Source organism: Corvus cornix, chromosome 14, assembly GCF_000738735.6.
Source record: "Corvus cornix cornix isolate S_Up_H32 chromosome 14, ASM73873v5, whole genome shotgun sequence".
NCBI lineage: Eukaryota > Metazoa > Chordata > Aves > Passeriformes > Corvidae > Corvus > Corvus cornix.
This window is the reverse complement of record NC_046344.1, coordinates 555879-573757: the sequence shown is the minus strand read 5'-3', so window position 1 is coordinate 573757 and position 17879 is coordinate 555879. Positions and strand designations below refer to the sequence as shown.

The following is a 17879-nucleotide window of genomic DNA, read 5'->3' as shown; positions in this document are numbered from 1 at the left end:
TTACACCATCTTGAGACAAACATTATGTCATCACTTGAAAAAAATAAATGGTCTTTCAGACATTCAGCACCTAAACCACCATGTATTACTTGAAAACACAAAATCATCCCCCAAAGTTCCACTGGTTTCTTCCAATTCAGATTAAAAAGCACTTATGTAATAAGAGAAGATAAGAAAATCATAGAAAGAATTGTTCTACCATCTTCTGGAATGGCTGTCAGACGGAGTTTAGCACAATGAATGATTCACAGGACAGTGAAGTCAAAGTGCCCATAAACTTTTACAAGAGTGGAATTAGACCAGAACTTGGTGTTACAGAAAATGTCACCCTGTCCACTTAATATTCTCTTGGGAGCAACACTATAATAAAAGAAGAAGAGAATTTAGCATGCATGGCAAGGTATGTACAGCAAGTCTATTACTTCCAAGGATCTCCTATCATATTACAAAGATATTTCAGTATCATTACCCTTGGTAATGGGGAGATGTCTGGCAGTCCCAGGAAAGGCTGGAGACTTGCTGAAGGTCACACAGAAGTCAGCAGCAAGGTGGGAGCAGAGCATGTACCAAGTCCCCAGGTCAGCTGCCAGAAGGTGCTGATCCTCCTATTATTATGGCACAATTGCTGTAAATGGGATTATCACCATTACCACGTTAGAGAGATAAATGAACCCTTGAAAGAATTAGAGCTGCTGAAATGGCCATACATCATACAGCAACAGGCTTCTTCTCATCCCTTTTACAGAGGTAGAATCTGATTGTTACGGAGAGAAGTGTATTTAATTCCACACCGGGAAGTGGGAGGGCAAAGTTGAGTGCTTTTACATGCAAATATGAAGAAAACTTATCAGCTAGCACTTCCAAAGCTGTTGTTGCATATGCAAAAGCCATGATGATATTTTCAATTCTGTGTTACTCATCTCTCCCACCTTAATTCTAGGTTGTTAGAAACTCCATGCAGGGGGAGGAGAGAGAAAGCTGTGAACACATACATTTTGCAAAATATCATTCCCAGGAAGGCTTTTCAAAATTTGTCTGATAATGAAATATGTCTTGCAAGATCACAATCAATCACTGAAAGTACCTCATCTGGAAATCCAAGTGAATAGAGCCATGCTGCAAAAACTTCCCACCAACGATGTCCACAACAAACCAGACCACAAAGATTTGTGAGGATGCAAAACAAGTCACAGTATGTTTCTTGAATTCCTTCCATCCATCTTTTGATGACATCTAACTCCAAACAGGTGTTGCACCACAAGTCTATCCTTGGTCTGAAAACTGAGTGCAATGCAGCAAGGAAATGTGCTGCACCAGCATGCTTTTATTCCTTTTCTTGTACAACCCCTGAAAAAAACCAGCAAACAGCTCCTCCCAGCACTCTGCTAGGAACAACACAGCACTTGCACACTCTCCAAGATGAGACTGTACAACTTGGGTCCAATACAGCTGCTAAAAGTCAATGGGCAGCTTTATATTGACCAAACTGCAAAATTAGATCTGCAGTACACAATCTATTCTTATCAGTTACCATCCCTTGAAACAGAACAGCATGTCTAGAGCTGTGATGGCAGGAGGCTCAGAACCCCTGGAGCATACCCTAGACAACCAGGGGGAGCAATGTGTGAGCACACTCACAGTTAAGGACTGAATGGAAATGTGCCTCCAAAGCAAAATTCCAAAGGGAAAAAAGAGGAAAGAGATTGTAAGAGCATTTGCTGAAGTGCTCATTGTCCAGATGACTCTGCTATACTGAACCCCATTTCCTCAGAAACTTCAAGAAACATCATAACAGGGCACCATACAGGCATCAGGACTGGTGGGGTTGCATATTTTGCCATGTCAGGTATGAGACCTTTGTGTTGGCTAAGTCTGTATTATACGCTTCTGGTCATACATCATTAACTCAAATAACTTTTGAATTGGAGTCGACTTCTAGGGGTAAATGAACCAAAACCCTCTCTTTTATTGCTTGTTAGAGCTCTTCGCAGATGAGAACTAAGAATTTTCTTTGCTGACAAGGTAGTACATCATTTCAACATGAAGTGTAACACTGAATAACCACCATTACTGTTGCCAGTAATCTCTATTTACAGTAATCTCTATTTCCCTATAATTTTATTTATTGATTTAATTTTACTACAGTGTTGAATGTTCCATTTTGTTTTTCAAATTCATTTTTCTAGAGTAAGCATATTTTCTTAATTCCTTATTCAAAATAAGGGTATTTTTTAGTACTTCCAATCAATGAAATGTGAACATTCCTCTGTAAAATTGAGACAAATAATAAAGTCACTAAACCATATGCCTTTGTCAGACAGATACGAATGGTCCAAAATTACTCTACTGAACTCACTGGAGAATGCCTGCTTCTCTAAATTAGTAAAACTCAAGACATACTGCAATTATATTCTTCAGAAAGTTAAACCTGTGGCTACTGAGAACATCTGATCAATAACAAAGATCCAGCCAAAGCTGTGTTTGGTAGCACGTTTATATTTAGTTATATTTACTGGTCTTTCATCAGTTTCACTTCCTTCTTCATGAGGTCTAAGAAAAGACTTGAGAAGCATGAATCAGCCCTTCTGGATTTCAAGAATAAATTCTGTAAATGATGTGACGTGCCAGTACACTGTCATTCAGGCAGTCTGATGCAACAGTAATTAAAACATTGTGAACCCAGGGCTCTGCACTTCCAGTCCTGGCTGCACTGAAGGAACAACAGCGCGGTTACCGAGTTCAGCATGGAGCACAGTGCACGAGGGACACGGGTTTGTGTGGAGCTACAGAAGCAAATGCATCCATTCATGGGTCATGAACTGTTTCTGCAATCACCTACACTCCGAGGCAGATATGAAAAGTAAACTTTCATAAACCCTTGGGACACTGGATTTTAAATTCAAGGAGCTAGTCCTGAACTGCCACATGTGAAGAGCAAACCAGAAACACCTGTTCAGAAGCTCATAAGGATTAAAACCCATTGCTATCAGTAAATGTACATGTAAAACCACTCTTTGGTTTCTTGTCCATGAGCATTTCTGTATGAAAAGACTTGAAGCTCTTCACTCCCATGCAGGCAGGTAATTCGTAAACTGAGGAAATGGGTCCCAAAGGGAATCTGGTGTGCAAATGACCATCAAAAACAACAGACTGTCCTGTCTCCTCCCACAGAAATACTTATAAAGTATAAAACACACAATGCATGTTCATCGCAGCAACCAAGTGAGAGTTTAAAGAGATGGCCAGACAAGGGAAAGCTTGTCAGGCAGGGCTATGAAACACAAATAAATTAGAGGAAGAAAGAAAATTAAATTACAATAGGCTTTGCCAGGGAGACAGGGGAAGGCTATAGAACCCAGAAAATTATGCAGAGAGATTCATTACAGTCTTTATTAGAGTCAAATTAAAAGGGGAAAAATAAACCCCATGGTTCTGGTAGAATCTTGCCCGGTGGAGTTTAAACACCTCTCCAGTCCCTCCTGACAAGCAAAGCAATACATTTCCTCGCAGGAGAGCTGACCAACTTGAAGTCTTGGTCTGCTGGAGACACATTTAAGTCTGATTCAGGTTGAACTTCCTGTTCTGGGTGAGCAGACACCAAGACTAATTCCTACTAAAGACTAAATCACCCAGAGGACTAACTGCACCCCCTTCACCGGGGACCTCTGTGGGAACTGCGGGCCAGGAGCAACCTGTTCCTTCACAAACTGTTCATTTTGTTTCCTTCCATATTTTACTGTTTTTCAGATTTGCCTCCAAACATATCAAGTGTAGGATCTGCCTTTTGTTCAAGAAGAAAATACCTAATGCAGAACCTGTGTCACACATCGTTTCTGTTTGCAAAGCACTAAACAGTATTAATCACCCAGTCCTGCTCCAAGTCACTCTCACCAGAATGGGCAGCACAAGGAATTTGGGGAAGAGGATGCTGGGAAAACAATTTCTCCTGGTCCTCATGCATGCCTCCATGTTCAATCTCACTGTTCAGCTCTGATAGACTTTGTCAGAGTCTTCCTAACTGTGCAATTCCTCCATTCTGGAGATGGAGCACCGATCCTGCAAAGATGCCTCCAGGTATTCCCATGTGTGTAGACTCTGCTCACACTCCCCTGTGCTGATGGTGATGCAGACTGCCCCATCTCTGGGCTTTGCTGAAGTTCACCAAGAGGTAATGACTTCAGCACTAAATATCAAACTACACTGGAATAGGTGTAGAGACAAAATCATAAGCTTAACTGCAGGAAGGCTGGTGGAGCACTGACCTGACCACAGAACTCCTACCACTGGAAATCAGTGTAAAGGAGGCCTGGTCAGCAGCTACAGTGTTAACCTGCTAGCAAGTCCTCCATTTCTCCTAATAAACACAAGATCCTGTCATAATTTTCTTCTCACATGTTGGCATTTCAAATGTGTTGCTTACAAAGGTCATCTATATTTGGGGAAAAACATTTTAATTGATTTTATTATTGCAGAAAAATAGAATAAGCACTTGCACCTTTGTTTGCAGATTAAAAAAAAAAAAAATTAATGGTTGCATACCGCTGAATTAAGCACTTAAAGTTCAGTCTCTACAAAATGCTGACAGTGTAAGCTTAGATCAATACCAAAACAATTTACACTTTAGGAGCACTGACTCTGGCTATTAACTGGTAATTATGCCAAGTTTGCTGTTAAATTGCTTTAACTGTTTCCAAGGTGTAACTGAATTATGGAAAAGCTTGTTAACACTGTCAGAGTGGGAACTCCCAGCACAGTCCCAAGCATATAACACCTTCCACAGTCCCAGCTTTGGCTGGTCACTCCATTTAATCCTCCGCTCCCCTGACCTACTGCTCTCCTGCAAACCTCTTACATTTCAGATTCTGGGTCTTCTACACGCTGCAAGTTATTCAGCGGGGTGAAGAAGCTTCTCCTGGGTAAGAAACTGCAGCCAGCACGAGCCCCTGCTTAGCCACATACTGGCCCTGAAACAGTACAGGAACTGCTAACGCTTTTCCAATATTTGCACAAGTTGTAGGGAATGGCAACTAAACCTTGGACTTCATCTCCAGACTAGAATCACTGTCCTTCCCAGAAAACAAAGTCTAGAGCTTGGCTTTAGCACACTGCAGGAAAAAATGTTTTCCTCAGCTAGTAAATGAAGTTCCCAAATAATAATGTGAAGATGCAAACATTGCAAGTTTACTCATAAGCAAAAGCAAGGTTTGAAGCCCCTTCACATCAAATTCCCTTTGTATCCTGCATTTATCCTGCAACAGCTGCTGAAATTAATCTCCTCTGTCATGGAAGGACCAGTTTCTCCTTCACATATTACCCATGTGATGATGAAAAATACAAAAAGGAGTTGTGCCAAAGACAGATAAAGCAGAGCAATGTATGAGGAAGTCTGCTGTTAATCGAGTTGGACCAGCAAGACTGGGAAAAGGAGAACTAATTGCCTACGCCAGGAACATGCTCTCTGTCCCCTGTGCCTGGCTTTAACAAAAATACATTGTCACGCTAATCTTGAAAGTAACTGAGGAGTTTGTTTTAATAATGTATAAATCAATGTGTACCAAGACTCACCTGAGTGTACCACAGCATGTTCACACTATCATCTCCTCTAATTAATGACTCCTGCTGTGGGCTTCACCTCCCTCTGCTTTCCACAATACTCCAACCTAAAAAGCAGCCAACACTATCAGTAGAGCATGCACACTCAAAAGTCGAAAAACATACTTGCTGATTATCTCTATAGCTACATATTTGGTTTTCTTGTATGAAAAACTGATGAGAAAAAGCAACAACACTACTTTATAGACAGCACGTCCCTCACCCACATCTCCCTCAGCTGACGAGTTACCATTATCCACCACTGCACATGGGGTTTTGACAGCTTATTAAGACCAGCCTTAAACAGAGAGAGGTAGTATAAGACAAATTGATTGGGCGAAGATGGCTGAATTAGGCCTTACAGAATTTCATCTGCAGAGTTATTTTTAAGCTATATAAAAAGCCTTGGTCATTTGCTTGCTGAAAAGGGAAAAGAGCTTCAGCCTGTTTGCTGTATTTAATCAGCCTGGTTTGTTGCCAAACAAATTATTTGAAGATGGTGTCAAAAAAAAAAACATCACAAGGTGAGCTCTCACAACACAGCACAGCTAATAACATGATAATTTTTTAGAGTGGAATGGTTCTTTAGCAATGGGAAACATGATTTTTGAGGATAAACACATTACCCAGCTGGGTACCTCAACTTAGGCAACTTTCCCTATAGCATTAACAGCAGGAGGGAGCCACAGACTATGCAACAACAACTGAAGCATTTCTTTGCCAGCCTCTTGCACGCCCTGTCTGCACCAAGCACCAGCAAACAGAGCATTTAGCAGTTTCCTCAGCTGGACAGCATGAGAACAGTAGAGACTGACAGCACTGAAAATTGTAATTCCTCCTTTTGGCTTCTCTTTCTCCATCTCTTCTTTTGCTATGTGACCTTGATCTGCTGAAGGCCTGAGCCCTCCAGACCCCACCAAGTACTCAGTGCCTTGAAAAGAGGGACCTTTTGCCCATCAAACTCAGAATCTCAAGACACAGACATCAGAAATAATTACAAGTAAAAACTTGCTGGCTTGTCTCAAAGTGAAACCATCAATTCTGATTAAATCCCTTCTTTTGCCACAAATTTCTACCTCTCCTGGTAGAAAATATGGCATCTCCTGGCTCTTGTAAATATTTTGACTGACAATACAGAAGCCAGAGAAATAAGGAACTTCTCTCACTCAGGACTTTTAAAGTCATTTAGTCTGAGGAAAATTTTAGAATACTGTTATAACCTGATAATTGCAACACACACTTTCCAAGCAGAAATGTCTCAGACATTCAAAAAAAAAAAAAGAAAAGCAAATACACTGTCAAAAACATCAATTTCTTAAGCTGATGGTTTTTTTCAGAAACGTGACCAGGAAGTCCAAAACCAAGATTGCCAAGTCGATAAGAATCCCAAATCCTATCTACTAAATACTATAAATTGGACACTTACTTGGGCTTCAAAGATAAAAACGGAGGGTTTAGACAAGACAGATTAGCTTTGCACACTAGAATTCTTCCTTTACATAGAATAAATTATTTGATGAAAGATTAGGCTGTTTACGAAGTAGGAAGCACTTGCCTTCAGCATTTCCTCACCTGCTGAGCGCTGGGACGGCGGCGCAGGGCAGACGCGCGCTCCGAGGCTGCCGTCCACCTGCACACCCAGCCACCCCACGAGCTGGGCTTTTGCTCATTCCCAGATTGCTCTGCTGGGGCTGCAAGGTCCCCACTCTGACCTTACCGTGGCTGCAGCTCTGCTGGCACCAGGGGTGACAGCAGGACTTCAGTCTTCTCTTTTTTGTTACCAAATGCAGACAGGCACCACACACACAGCTGGCATTTTCCAGCAGCAAACCACTTCTTGCCCCACTCTCACACAGCACTGCTCTCTTTGGAAATTAGGATTTCCCCTTGATGCTTCTTTTAATCCATGCAGTACTTGACTACTGAAAATCAGTAATACCTTAAAAATATCTGCTAGGGACAGGGGGAAGGGTTAATACACAGAACTACCATCTCCCACCATTTTACCTCAGCTTCCCAAAGGCTGGGCAATCTCTGCGATGTCTCAAACCCAGGAACCATGTGACTGAATCCCGTTTTTTAAAAAAACAAACAAACAAATTTCAAATTATAGCAACACACTTGCAAACAGAGCTTAGCCTCAAATACTACTGGAAAATAACAAGTGCTTTTCAGGACTGGGGAGGGCCTTCATTGCTGACCTTTTATTTTTGGAACTGGCAGCGATGAAATCACTTTTTAGCGGCTCCAAACATCACTACAAAGAGCAGACAATAGGTGCATTTTGCTTGTTTTGCTCAAAAAACTTTTCTCCTGGCTGGAGAAAGTGTACTTGCCTAGGTCAGTGCTGTTCTCCTGCTTTTTATTATGCTTTTTCCTACTCTTTCTTCACATTATTTTCCATCCACCTTACCAGAACTAGACAGAGGCAGTCCCATGTCTGCATATAATTGCCACGTACCTCTGCACATCAAGGAAAAATCATCCCTAGGCAGAGATGCTCCATAAGGGCCTAGCATGATTAAGTCTCTATGATGGACAGATATTTTTAGGCGACATTTAGGACCTTGCCTGCATGCTGCAGATTTACAAAATCAGCAAGGCAAGCTCAGGAGGAGGAAGATTGTGCCTGGATCCCCCAGAGGGAAAAATCTCGTGGAGACAGAATAATTCATTCGCACCTCTTTCTCACTCCCTACCATTGACAACTTGCCAAAGTCACAAATCCCAGGGAGCTGCTGCCAAGTTGCTCTTTCTTGGGAACAATTTGCATGGTGGCTGAGGGATAAGCAGCCCTCCTTCCCTGGTGCCAGCCCACCCAGCTGCTTGGAGAAGAGCGCAGTATGTGAGGAGCCTGAGCAGGGTGCCACAGCAGAGCCGTGGCTGTAGGACAGCCTGTCTCCCTGGGCTTTCTGCAAGGAGCTCCTGGCTCTGTCCCACCTGCCTCTGCACAACGAGGTTGTCTCCTGTCAGCTGTGGCACTGGCACAGAGACTGGCCTGCTTCCAGTGCAGAGTGCCCTGCAGTCCCTCTGCTCCAGGCTCCCTCTGCCTCTCTCCTCCCAAAGACCAGGAAGGCTGGAGCACGACACACAACGCCAGCCTGAAGTTCCTGTACAGGCTGTGCTCCAGCTCACTAGAACATGCAAGAGCCACAGGCACCAAACTGCTCCTGCCCACGCAAGCAACACGCCTTACCTGCTCCAGCTCCCAGCTGTTCTTCCCAAAATCGCTTTCATTCAAGTGAGCCACTTACAGTACCAAATGCCTCAGAAACACAGTGGGGTCCATCTGCAACACCTCTTCTGTAGGGAAGCGTGACTCCAAAGGTGTCTGGAAAGAAGAGACACAAGGAATGGTAAGAGCTTGTGTGCTTGAGCTGCTCTGGAAACCACCTCTCCCTCCTGGAGAGGAGCCAGCATGGGCAGCAGGAACAAAAGATTGTGCAGAGGGCTGGCAGTGGTTAGTTTGGCTGAATTTAGGGGGCCTCTCAGATGGCACATAATAAATGAACTTCATGAGTGATGTAATGCTCCCAAAATATTCCAAATTACCCTCAAAGGCAAGGGTGGCTATGCTGAGCTGATCATCTTCATCTATGTACATTAACTGCATAACTTAAAAAGTCAAACCTGTGATCAACTCAGTTCAAAGGTCAGGTACGTCAGCTCTTGCACAGAATGTGTCAAGTACCCAAAGCCTACTCCAAATGAGTAGGTTCATTATTCATGAAATACACTTAGAAAACCTTCTTAAAATTAAAAAAAAAAAAAAAAAAGTCCTGTGCCTATTTCTCTGCTGCTTTTCCTATGTGCTAATAGATAAGGATTGACTTTGTGAAATTGCTACAGCAAGCTGAGAATGATGCATGAAGTCAGAAATTCTGCCCAATGCACAGAGAATATGGCTATGTTACATTAGTTGCTGTGCATTGCACAGATACACAATATTCATCTCAGTCAGAGCAGCAGCCAGTAAAGCCTTCAAAGCCCAAACAGTTGAGCACACCTGATGCAAAAGTCCAGCAAAGCTGATGGCTCACTCCTCATGGAGTCCTGCTGTCTCCTGACAGCAAAAGGAGGAGGTGGACAAATGTGTGCAAATAAACAGGAGGGGAGGGAAAGCAGAGGGTCCCAGGGGGCAACAGGGGGGGAATCAAAAAACAGCATCAAGAGTATAAGCAGCTCTGTAAGAATCAAGTCTCAATCACGAGCACAGTACATATGTGGAGAACCAGTGGAATGGAGATCTGAGCAGAGCACTGCAAAGGCAGGAAGGGTGTGTATGTGGCAGGGCCATCAGGCCACACCACCCCAAAGGGCATGCAGGAACATTTGTAGTGACTTTAAACCATACCTAACTCTGGGATTTCCCTCCTAAGCCACTAAGCTGCTGCTTGTTGCTCTCAGATGCTCCCCATACGTTTGGCAGTATACAAGAGAGAACACTAAAGGCACGAGGAGGAAAACAGCTGCGTCCTGTGCTTCATTAAACAGTTAATCCACTTTCCCAGTGCTCCTAGCTGTGTAGGTATCTGAAAAAAAACCCACAACCACCTTGGTGGGAACAACCTCCTCTTCCAAACATGCGCTGCTGCCGGGTGCGTCCTTCGCTGCTCTCCACGTTTCTCTTTTCTGCCACAAGAGCACAGACCACTGAGCTACCAAGCCAGCAGCTCTCCCCTTTTCCCACCAGCTCCATTTGCTCAGGAACAGCACCTGAGGCACCCCTGGCTGGCTCCTCCACCTGACCTACATCTCTTATTTAAGGAGTTACTCAGCCTTTTGTGAAAACAGTTGGATTTCTACCGGAGAGGGGATTTTGTCTCCATCTGTACTGGGATTTTTAAAGTACATCTGCACAAGAGCTCAAAGACATCATTACCTCTTTTTAAGAAGGATGCAGCTGCCCCTCTCTTTGGCCCATTGGTCCCCTGTAGCATCCCAGGTCTTCTTTGATCACTCCTTGCCCCATACCCTGCTGGGGCTCTCAGTCTCCAAAGACCAGACCAGTTTATTTTGCATTAAGAGCATATTCTGTGAATGCACAGATCTGCTGCATGCAAAAAGCAGCTTTGCACGGGAATGGAGGTGTGAAAGAGCAGCACTGAATAATAACAGCCTAGAACAAAGTCCATGCTGACCTACAGCTGACCTTCCTGCTCTCAGTCACAGAAGTGAGAAGTCCCTTTGCAAATCCATGCTGAAATACTTCCTTTTCCAGGACCCAAAGAAAACATCAAATGTAGAAAAAGCAAAATCACATCCTTCCTTTCTTGTTCCTGCGTATTCAGGACATACCCCGTGTGTCTTTGGGACAGAGTGTGTAAACGAGTCTTCACGTGCCCCTGGGAGCTCGCTGACCACGTCAGTGGTCCTGTGCTCAGTGCCACAGGCTACCTGACCTGCATTTCAAAGAAACACAACAGCTTTGTTATTCCAGAAACTCAGCTCATCATAGAGCACTGCACTCACAGCAATCTGTGAGCAGCTCAGCTCCCAGGGCAGATGGAAAGTCAGTGGTGCTGTACAAGTGATACGCTGCTTGCTGGTGATGCTAAAATTCTTGTGGAAAACTGAATAGCAAGACATGCTCAGAAGAAGAAGATCAAAACAACCCAACCTGATGAAAATTCTGAGTCTCTGCTCTAAATAATGCTAAAAAGAATTAAAAGCTAACATTATGGTTGTTGGGTTTTTTATTGTCATTTTGCTAACAAATTACACTGGGAGTTCTCCCCTCCAAAAACCATCTACACCCACCCTTCATCTCTGATAAGGATTCCCAGTCCTACAGCTTTTCTCATAAATATCTGAAAGAGCTTTGCAGAAGCATTAGTGTGCAATATGGACCCTTTGGGAGCAGCTTTCCTTCCAGCAGCTCCTTCCCTCCCTCTCCACCTGCACTCACTGCTGTCTCAGGATGGCCTCTGCTCCAAATTCCTGGCCCTGCTGAGCACCCTCGGACACCACAGACAGCTCCATCTCCTGCCCAGCCTCTCCCCATGGCTAAAGATGGAGTGACTGCTTAACACTGCCAAAAAACACTCAAGCTGACAATGTAAACTTCATATCAGTGCTCCTCTAAAGGCATTTAAATATACATTTATTTATCTTTGTAAGGAAAGGAACGTGTCCAAACTTTTCTACACACTCTGAGCACCATCCCCTTTCCCCTGTAGCCCCACCAGGTGCAATTAAGACACTGACTAAAAATTAATCCCACTTTGTTTGGCTTTCAGGGAACAATTGGGGGATTTTTAAAACATACAAAGGTATCCTTTAATATTTACAGGATAAAAGGAATGTAAGGTAAAATCCATTTTCTTTCCATTCCTGCACAGTCTCATGGTCTTTATGAGTTTTCTATAGAAGTTGTCACAAACTCCTCTGGAGGAAGAGCACAGCTAAGGGAGTTCCTTGGTTGAAGATTTAGCATTAATTTTGCAGGCATGTTCACTGTAGGATTTGAAGACAGACTTAAAAATCTCTGGTCCAAAAGCAAAATTGAAGCTAGGCATTTAAAGTATGAATGTTAGTATTAGGCAATTACTTTTCCTTCAGTTTTCAAAATGTTGCATGAATTGTTAATAACCCCACACTGAGGAAATAATTTCATCATATATGATTAGCTATTTTCTGAAGAAAATAGCAGAGTGAAAAGTACAAATTGACAGAATTCTACTATTTTTCCTCTTTTAGAGTTTCAGATCGACATATTCATCTCATCTTCTTCCCTCTCTAATTATCATGCAATGGCATGTCTTGAAGAAGAGAAATGGTACGTGCATTTCTGTGACAAGTGAAGCAATCCTCTGACATGTAACTACAAAATACATGGGAATCCATAAAGGACAAAAAAATACCCAATACAAAATTTAGATAGCACCAGTTCTTCTTGCTGACAGAGCCTAAAATTAACAACTGAGTGTCTAGAATAACTGCACAGAACCTACACATAGAAATGAAAGGCTGAATAGAGCACAGCCTCATCTCATTTTATATAATGGTTACTGCCATCCAGCCACCAGCACCTGTGATAGCCAGAGCCACAAGTTCTCAGACAGAAGTTACTCATTTTGAAATTCTCATTTTCCTTAAAGGGCTCAGAGGAAGAAGAGTAATTCAACAGTTTACAGCAAACTGGCCACATGGTGAACAAAAGCATGCAAACACCATCTTAATTAACACCACACAGTTACCTCTGCTCATCTAACCTCCCAGAGCCTGATACCAGCCTTGACAGGTTTTCATAACAATAAAATGCAATAAATGAATTTATGTCCTGAAGGACTCTAAGCCACAATGTCACAAAGCCATGAAAGATAAATGATGTCTTAACTAATTTTCTGATTTATTATTCCCCCAATTTTGCTCATTTTGTGATGAGGAGAACTCATTTTTCTATTTGGCAGATAGCTGTGTCAACCCTGCTAATAGCTACTATTACCATCACATGAGCATATTTGTGAAAACAACTGTATTTTCATTCTGACACTGACCCCACAGCACTTCAGTTTTATTACAAGCACAAGATCTGTCAGTAACAAAAATTGATGCACTTATCCGCAGATTCTGCTTGTCTGCCACTAGCATTTTATTCATTTTTCTTTTGCAGAAGTTCATCTTTAAGCAAGGGCAGATTCATGGTTTAAATTACTGTCTTGACACATCATCTGTTGCTTTGTAAATTCGTACAAAGAACATAATTTCCACAGTCTTTAGGAGATAAAGGATTACTGTTAACCATCACTGCAGGCACTGTACTGATCTGAATTTAACTCAAACTGTGTAAACCTAAATGGGCTTAAAAGTGGCTACTCAAAAGATTTCCTCATCAAACATTCCGACTGAGAATAATCTGAATTGAGTAACCCCATTCAATGCATAAGATGCTTTTAGGTGTCAGGATTCAACAGATGATTTTCAGGGTGAGACTTTCCAAACATCAATTGTTCTGTTTGAAATTGAGGACTTTTTAGTATTTAATGGGAGTAGGTTTATGCCTGTGGTTAGGAAAATACTGAAATTCTGCCCACTCTGCCACTTGAAGTGCCTATATTTAACCATATTATTCTGAACATGATTTTCATTCTAGATGTCATTGATTTGGTGCTCCTGATACATATAAATAAACACACATGTCCCTTCAAGAATTTTGTACCTGCTTGATGCCTCACAACTGGCTTCTCACATCCCCAAATACAATTATTTGTGGGCAATCTTGGTGATCATTCTTCTTGCCAAGAGGGTTGCTTCTTGAAGCAGCCAACAGAACTAAAGTCAAACAGACACTTCTGAACTTCTCTGGTGGAATCTCAGTTCAGTGACCAACTAGACCACCCAGATTCAGATTCTTCCTAATTTAGGACTAACATATCAACACGTAGAAATTCTGGCAACTATTGTAATCCCACCTTTTCATGTACTAAAAAAAGATAGGAAGGAAATGAGCTTTTTGTGCATTGTCATTTCCTTCACACAAGACTTAACCATCATACCCCACAGGATTTCCCGCAGCAAAGCTCCGTTGTTTTCTCTTGGCAAGAAAGAGCTACTGACTTTTCAAGACCACCAGCAGATTGTGTGGTATAGTTAGAAAGTCTTTGCAGCAGTTGGGTGAGGTTCTTAGAGTATCAGCTGTTAGAACAGTCTGCATCGCAGGAGCAGGAACAATCCTGGTTAATCTCCTCATGCAGGGAAACCAAACCTGTGCAAAGTCACCTTCCCCTCCCATCCCACCTTGTGCAACTGTGCTCAGAACCTTGGGCTGCATTATGCATGGGAGAAAATAAAACTTGTTTACTATTATGTAGCTTCTAAGGGAATGAGTTACTTGTGTTGTTCTTGTGGGGTTTTGATGCAACACAGCCATGGCGACTGTAGGGCAGCAACGTCCTCTGGGAGGATATTGGGTGTTCTACCTCAACTCAATCCATCCCATCTTCCCAGAGGTGTCAGAAGAGAAAAAAAAAAAAAAAAAAGAGAACCAAACTTGCAGTAAATCAGGTTAGTTGCTTTCTCGAGAGGCAATATGTGCCTTTAAAAGCCAGTAAGGTTTATCCCTCAGAGAGAAGGTTTAGTACATTTTTTCCATTTAAATGAGTATAACCAAACCAGCAAACACTACATTGTTCTGCTTAAACAATTTGCTGTTTTACAAGGTGCACTTTGTTTGGGCTGTATTTTTCATATGTGAAAAACTTGCTTGCTTTTTCAAACTAATTTTAAAACCTTTCTGATATTCCACTTTGCTCAGAAGTTGCTGTGAGCTGCCTACCAACAGGAGAGAGACATCAAGAGAAAAGAATGAAACACAACAGCCAAAAGTCACCAGCATCCCTGTAGGACATTCTCTAAAGCCAAAGGAAGCAGCTAACCATTGGAAACCCTTCTTTTTCCACAAAGGTATATTAAATTCAACATATGCACATGCAGGCCACTGTGGTAAGTGAGTGATTAACTGCCTTGTGCTGGATTCTGAAGTTTGTACAAAGCATTTTGCCTTCCCAGTTGCTTTGCAATCTATCCTGTTTTACTCTGTCATAAACACCTGCTGTTCAGACAACTGCATTTAAGGTGGGCTTAAACATCATAACATTGGGCTAAAACACCGTAATATCAGTCTTAAATTGGAGCCTGAGCTGGGCCCAGGGAAAATGCCATAGCATTGGGAGGCACATCACTGAGGGGCCTGGGGGAGCTGCAGGTGAGGGTGTTCCCAGACTGGGTTTGGAGAAGCTACTCTGCAGTGCGGGGAGCCTCGGGAGACGGCAGCTGACGTCCCAGCAGGGGACAACAGAATAATGCCTGGAGAGATGTGTGTGTGTTTACCTCTAAAGGAAAGCCAGGAGGAAATTAGGGTGAAAAGCATGACCTGTCTGCATGGCAGGGAATTGCAGAAGTCCTTTTATCCTGCAGGACGTGGGATCTCTGGAGGCAATGTACAGTTTGGCTCCAGCTGCTCAGGGACATCTTTTCTGCATTAGTACTCCCACAGACCCACTCAGGGGCTGTGACAGACAGCTGGTGCCAAGTGCCCAATGCAACAACTTCTCCTCTGAACCAAAAAGCATTTTCTCACCTGCTAGGCTCCACAGGGTTTAGTTCTAACAGGTTTGACATCTCCAGTCCCTGTATCACCCTTAGTTTGGACTGAGCAGCACATCTGCTCTGTTCTTCTAAGAGATCTTTCGTTGCCTTGCACAGCAGAGATCAGGTTAAGCCTAGACTGACTTTTACTGCAACATCACCTTGCTGGATGACGAATCTTCTATCATGGACAGTATTAAAGACAGTATTAACATCCACGGCAGAAACGTGGGCTGGGCGACACCTCCGATGTGAAGTTGATTCATGCTCGTGCTAAGCCTGGGTCTGGTCCAGCTGACACTGTCAGCTAAGTTACTGCACTGCCAGTTTAATGTTTTGCCATCTGCTAACTGAGAGCTCTGCTGCCTGCTGGGTCCCATAAAGACTTTTATTTATTACATTATACATGGCAACATCTGCCACAGGATTTAGCTCAGCTCAGCTCCCTAATTAAACAAACAAACACTACATCTCCTGTACATGACTGGGTCTAACTATTATTTATAAAATCTGAGATAGGTATTTAAAAGATATACATTGTTCCAGATGAATAAATACCCCTCCCACCATTTGGGGACAGACTGTTAGAATAAGCTTAAGGTTCTCAAACACTCCATTTTACTACAACAAAGCAACCAGAAGTTACTGCATTTGTTGTTGTTTTGCTTTTATTCTTAAATTATTCAATTTTACACTAATTAGAAAAATCAGATTATTTCAAATTCTTGTTAGATCCTCTCCTGAGTACTGTCTGACTGTAAAAGCAGGGGAGAGTACAACAGACTCCCTCTGTGTTTGATTTCAGAGAAGAGAGAGACCCGACCTGAGTAACACTGCAGTGTTCAGCCCCCACGAAAGGCACCACGAACGCACTGCCCAAGTCCATCTCAAGCTTAATTGCCAAGGGAGGAGTCACTGAACAACTATCACTGGCTATGCACCTACATCCAGGCTCTCCCATCTGTTCCAGTCACCTGCAGTTAAATCAAACTGGGAGAAAACCTGGATGAAATCCAGGCCTAATGAATTCAGTAGGAATGTCAAGTTCTTCTTTTTTTTAAATCAGTCCTAAACAAAAGCTTGAATTTTATTTAAGCTTTAATCTTTCTTTGACCACTCTCTATTCTTTTAAAAAATCTCTTCCTTTAAAGATTAATGGAAGGGTGTCTACAATTCCAAATATGCCAGCTCTCAAAATTTCCCAGGTTTAACTTTCAAAAATCAAAGGGACAGTATAGCAGAACTACAGCTGCATTTTCCAGTCTTCCACTCTTTCATATGAGTTCTTGTTTACTACATTCAGTTGCAAAAATACCCAAAAACCACACCCAACTACCTAAACCAAACAAAAAAACCAAACCACTACACAAACCTTCTGTAGGGGAAAAATAAAAAAAAAGAAAACCCCTGCTTGACTCTAAATTCTTAAAAAATACATTTATCTTGGTTTAATTTTTAACCAAGTCCAGTTGCCCCGGTGCCTCTGTCACACCAAAGCAGTTCTTTCATTGTCTAAAAATTTTGCCTCATTCCTCCTTTATTCAAGAAAGTCATCCCAGTCAAGAAAGAAAATAATTGTTTCATTTATGGAAGTAGCATTGATTTTTTTCAGTTAAAATCATTGCCCTTACAATATTTTCGCAAAATCACTGATACCCTGGAAATTTTTCATCCCTACACTTGGTGTTCAGGATGGTGGCCACCCTCCCACCCCTCTGCCAGGCCAGGATAGGGGTCCACAGGCTTCCCCAGCAGTGCAGCTCCCTCAGGGGGCTGACTCAAGGCCACAGCTGCTCTCTGACGTGCCAAAATAGGGACCTCGGCAGCCATGGCACTGCCACAGAAACGAACCAGTACTACCTAACAGAGGCTGCCAAATCACCAGCTGTTCAACGGCTCCAGTCACTGAGCTGTTCAGGAGTGACTCAACAGACTCCCCACCCACCTCAACCTTCCAGCATTACGGACACTCCTCACCTAAAAATATAAAGCTCTACTGCACAATTCCTTCGCCACAACACAAATAAGACAAGATCATAATAAACAACTTCTCAGCTCCATGATCCATAGCACCTATGTATGTAACATTTATAAAAGTCTTTTTATTTCCAAGCCTGGAAAAACTGGCAGCTCTACATACTCAGATTAAATAAGATATGCTACAGAACATGTTTGGTAAAACCGCTTTTATTTAATTT

General features: G+C 42.5%; 1 long non-coding RNA gene across 2 annotated transcripts in view; it reads right to left on the bottom strand.

The window, feature by feature from the left end:
- LOC104684891 overlaps nucleotides 1-17879 on the bottom strand; it is a 141615-nt gene that overhangs the window by 67645 nt on the left and 56091 nt on the right. For both annotated transcript variants that reach the window (XR_002043925.2, XR_751044.3), the window contains one exon: nucleotides 8789-8923. This is a non-coding gene — a long non-coding RNA (uncharacterized LOC104684891). The remainder of the gene's footprint in view (nucleotides 1-8788; nucleotides 8924-17879) is intronic.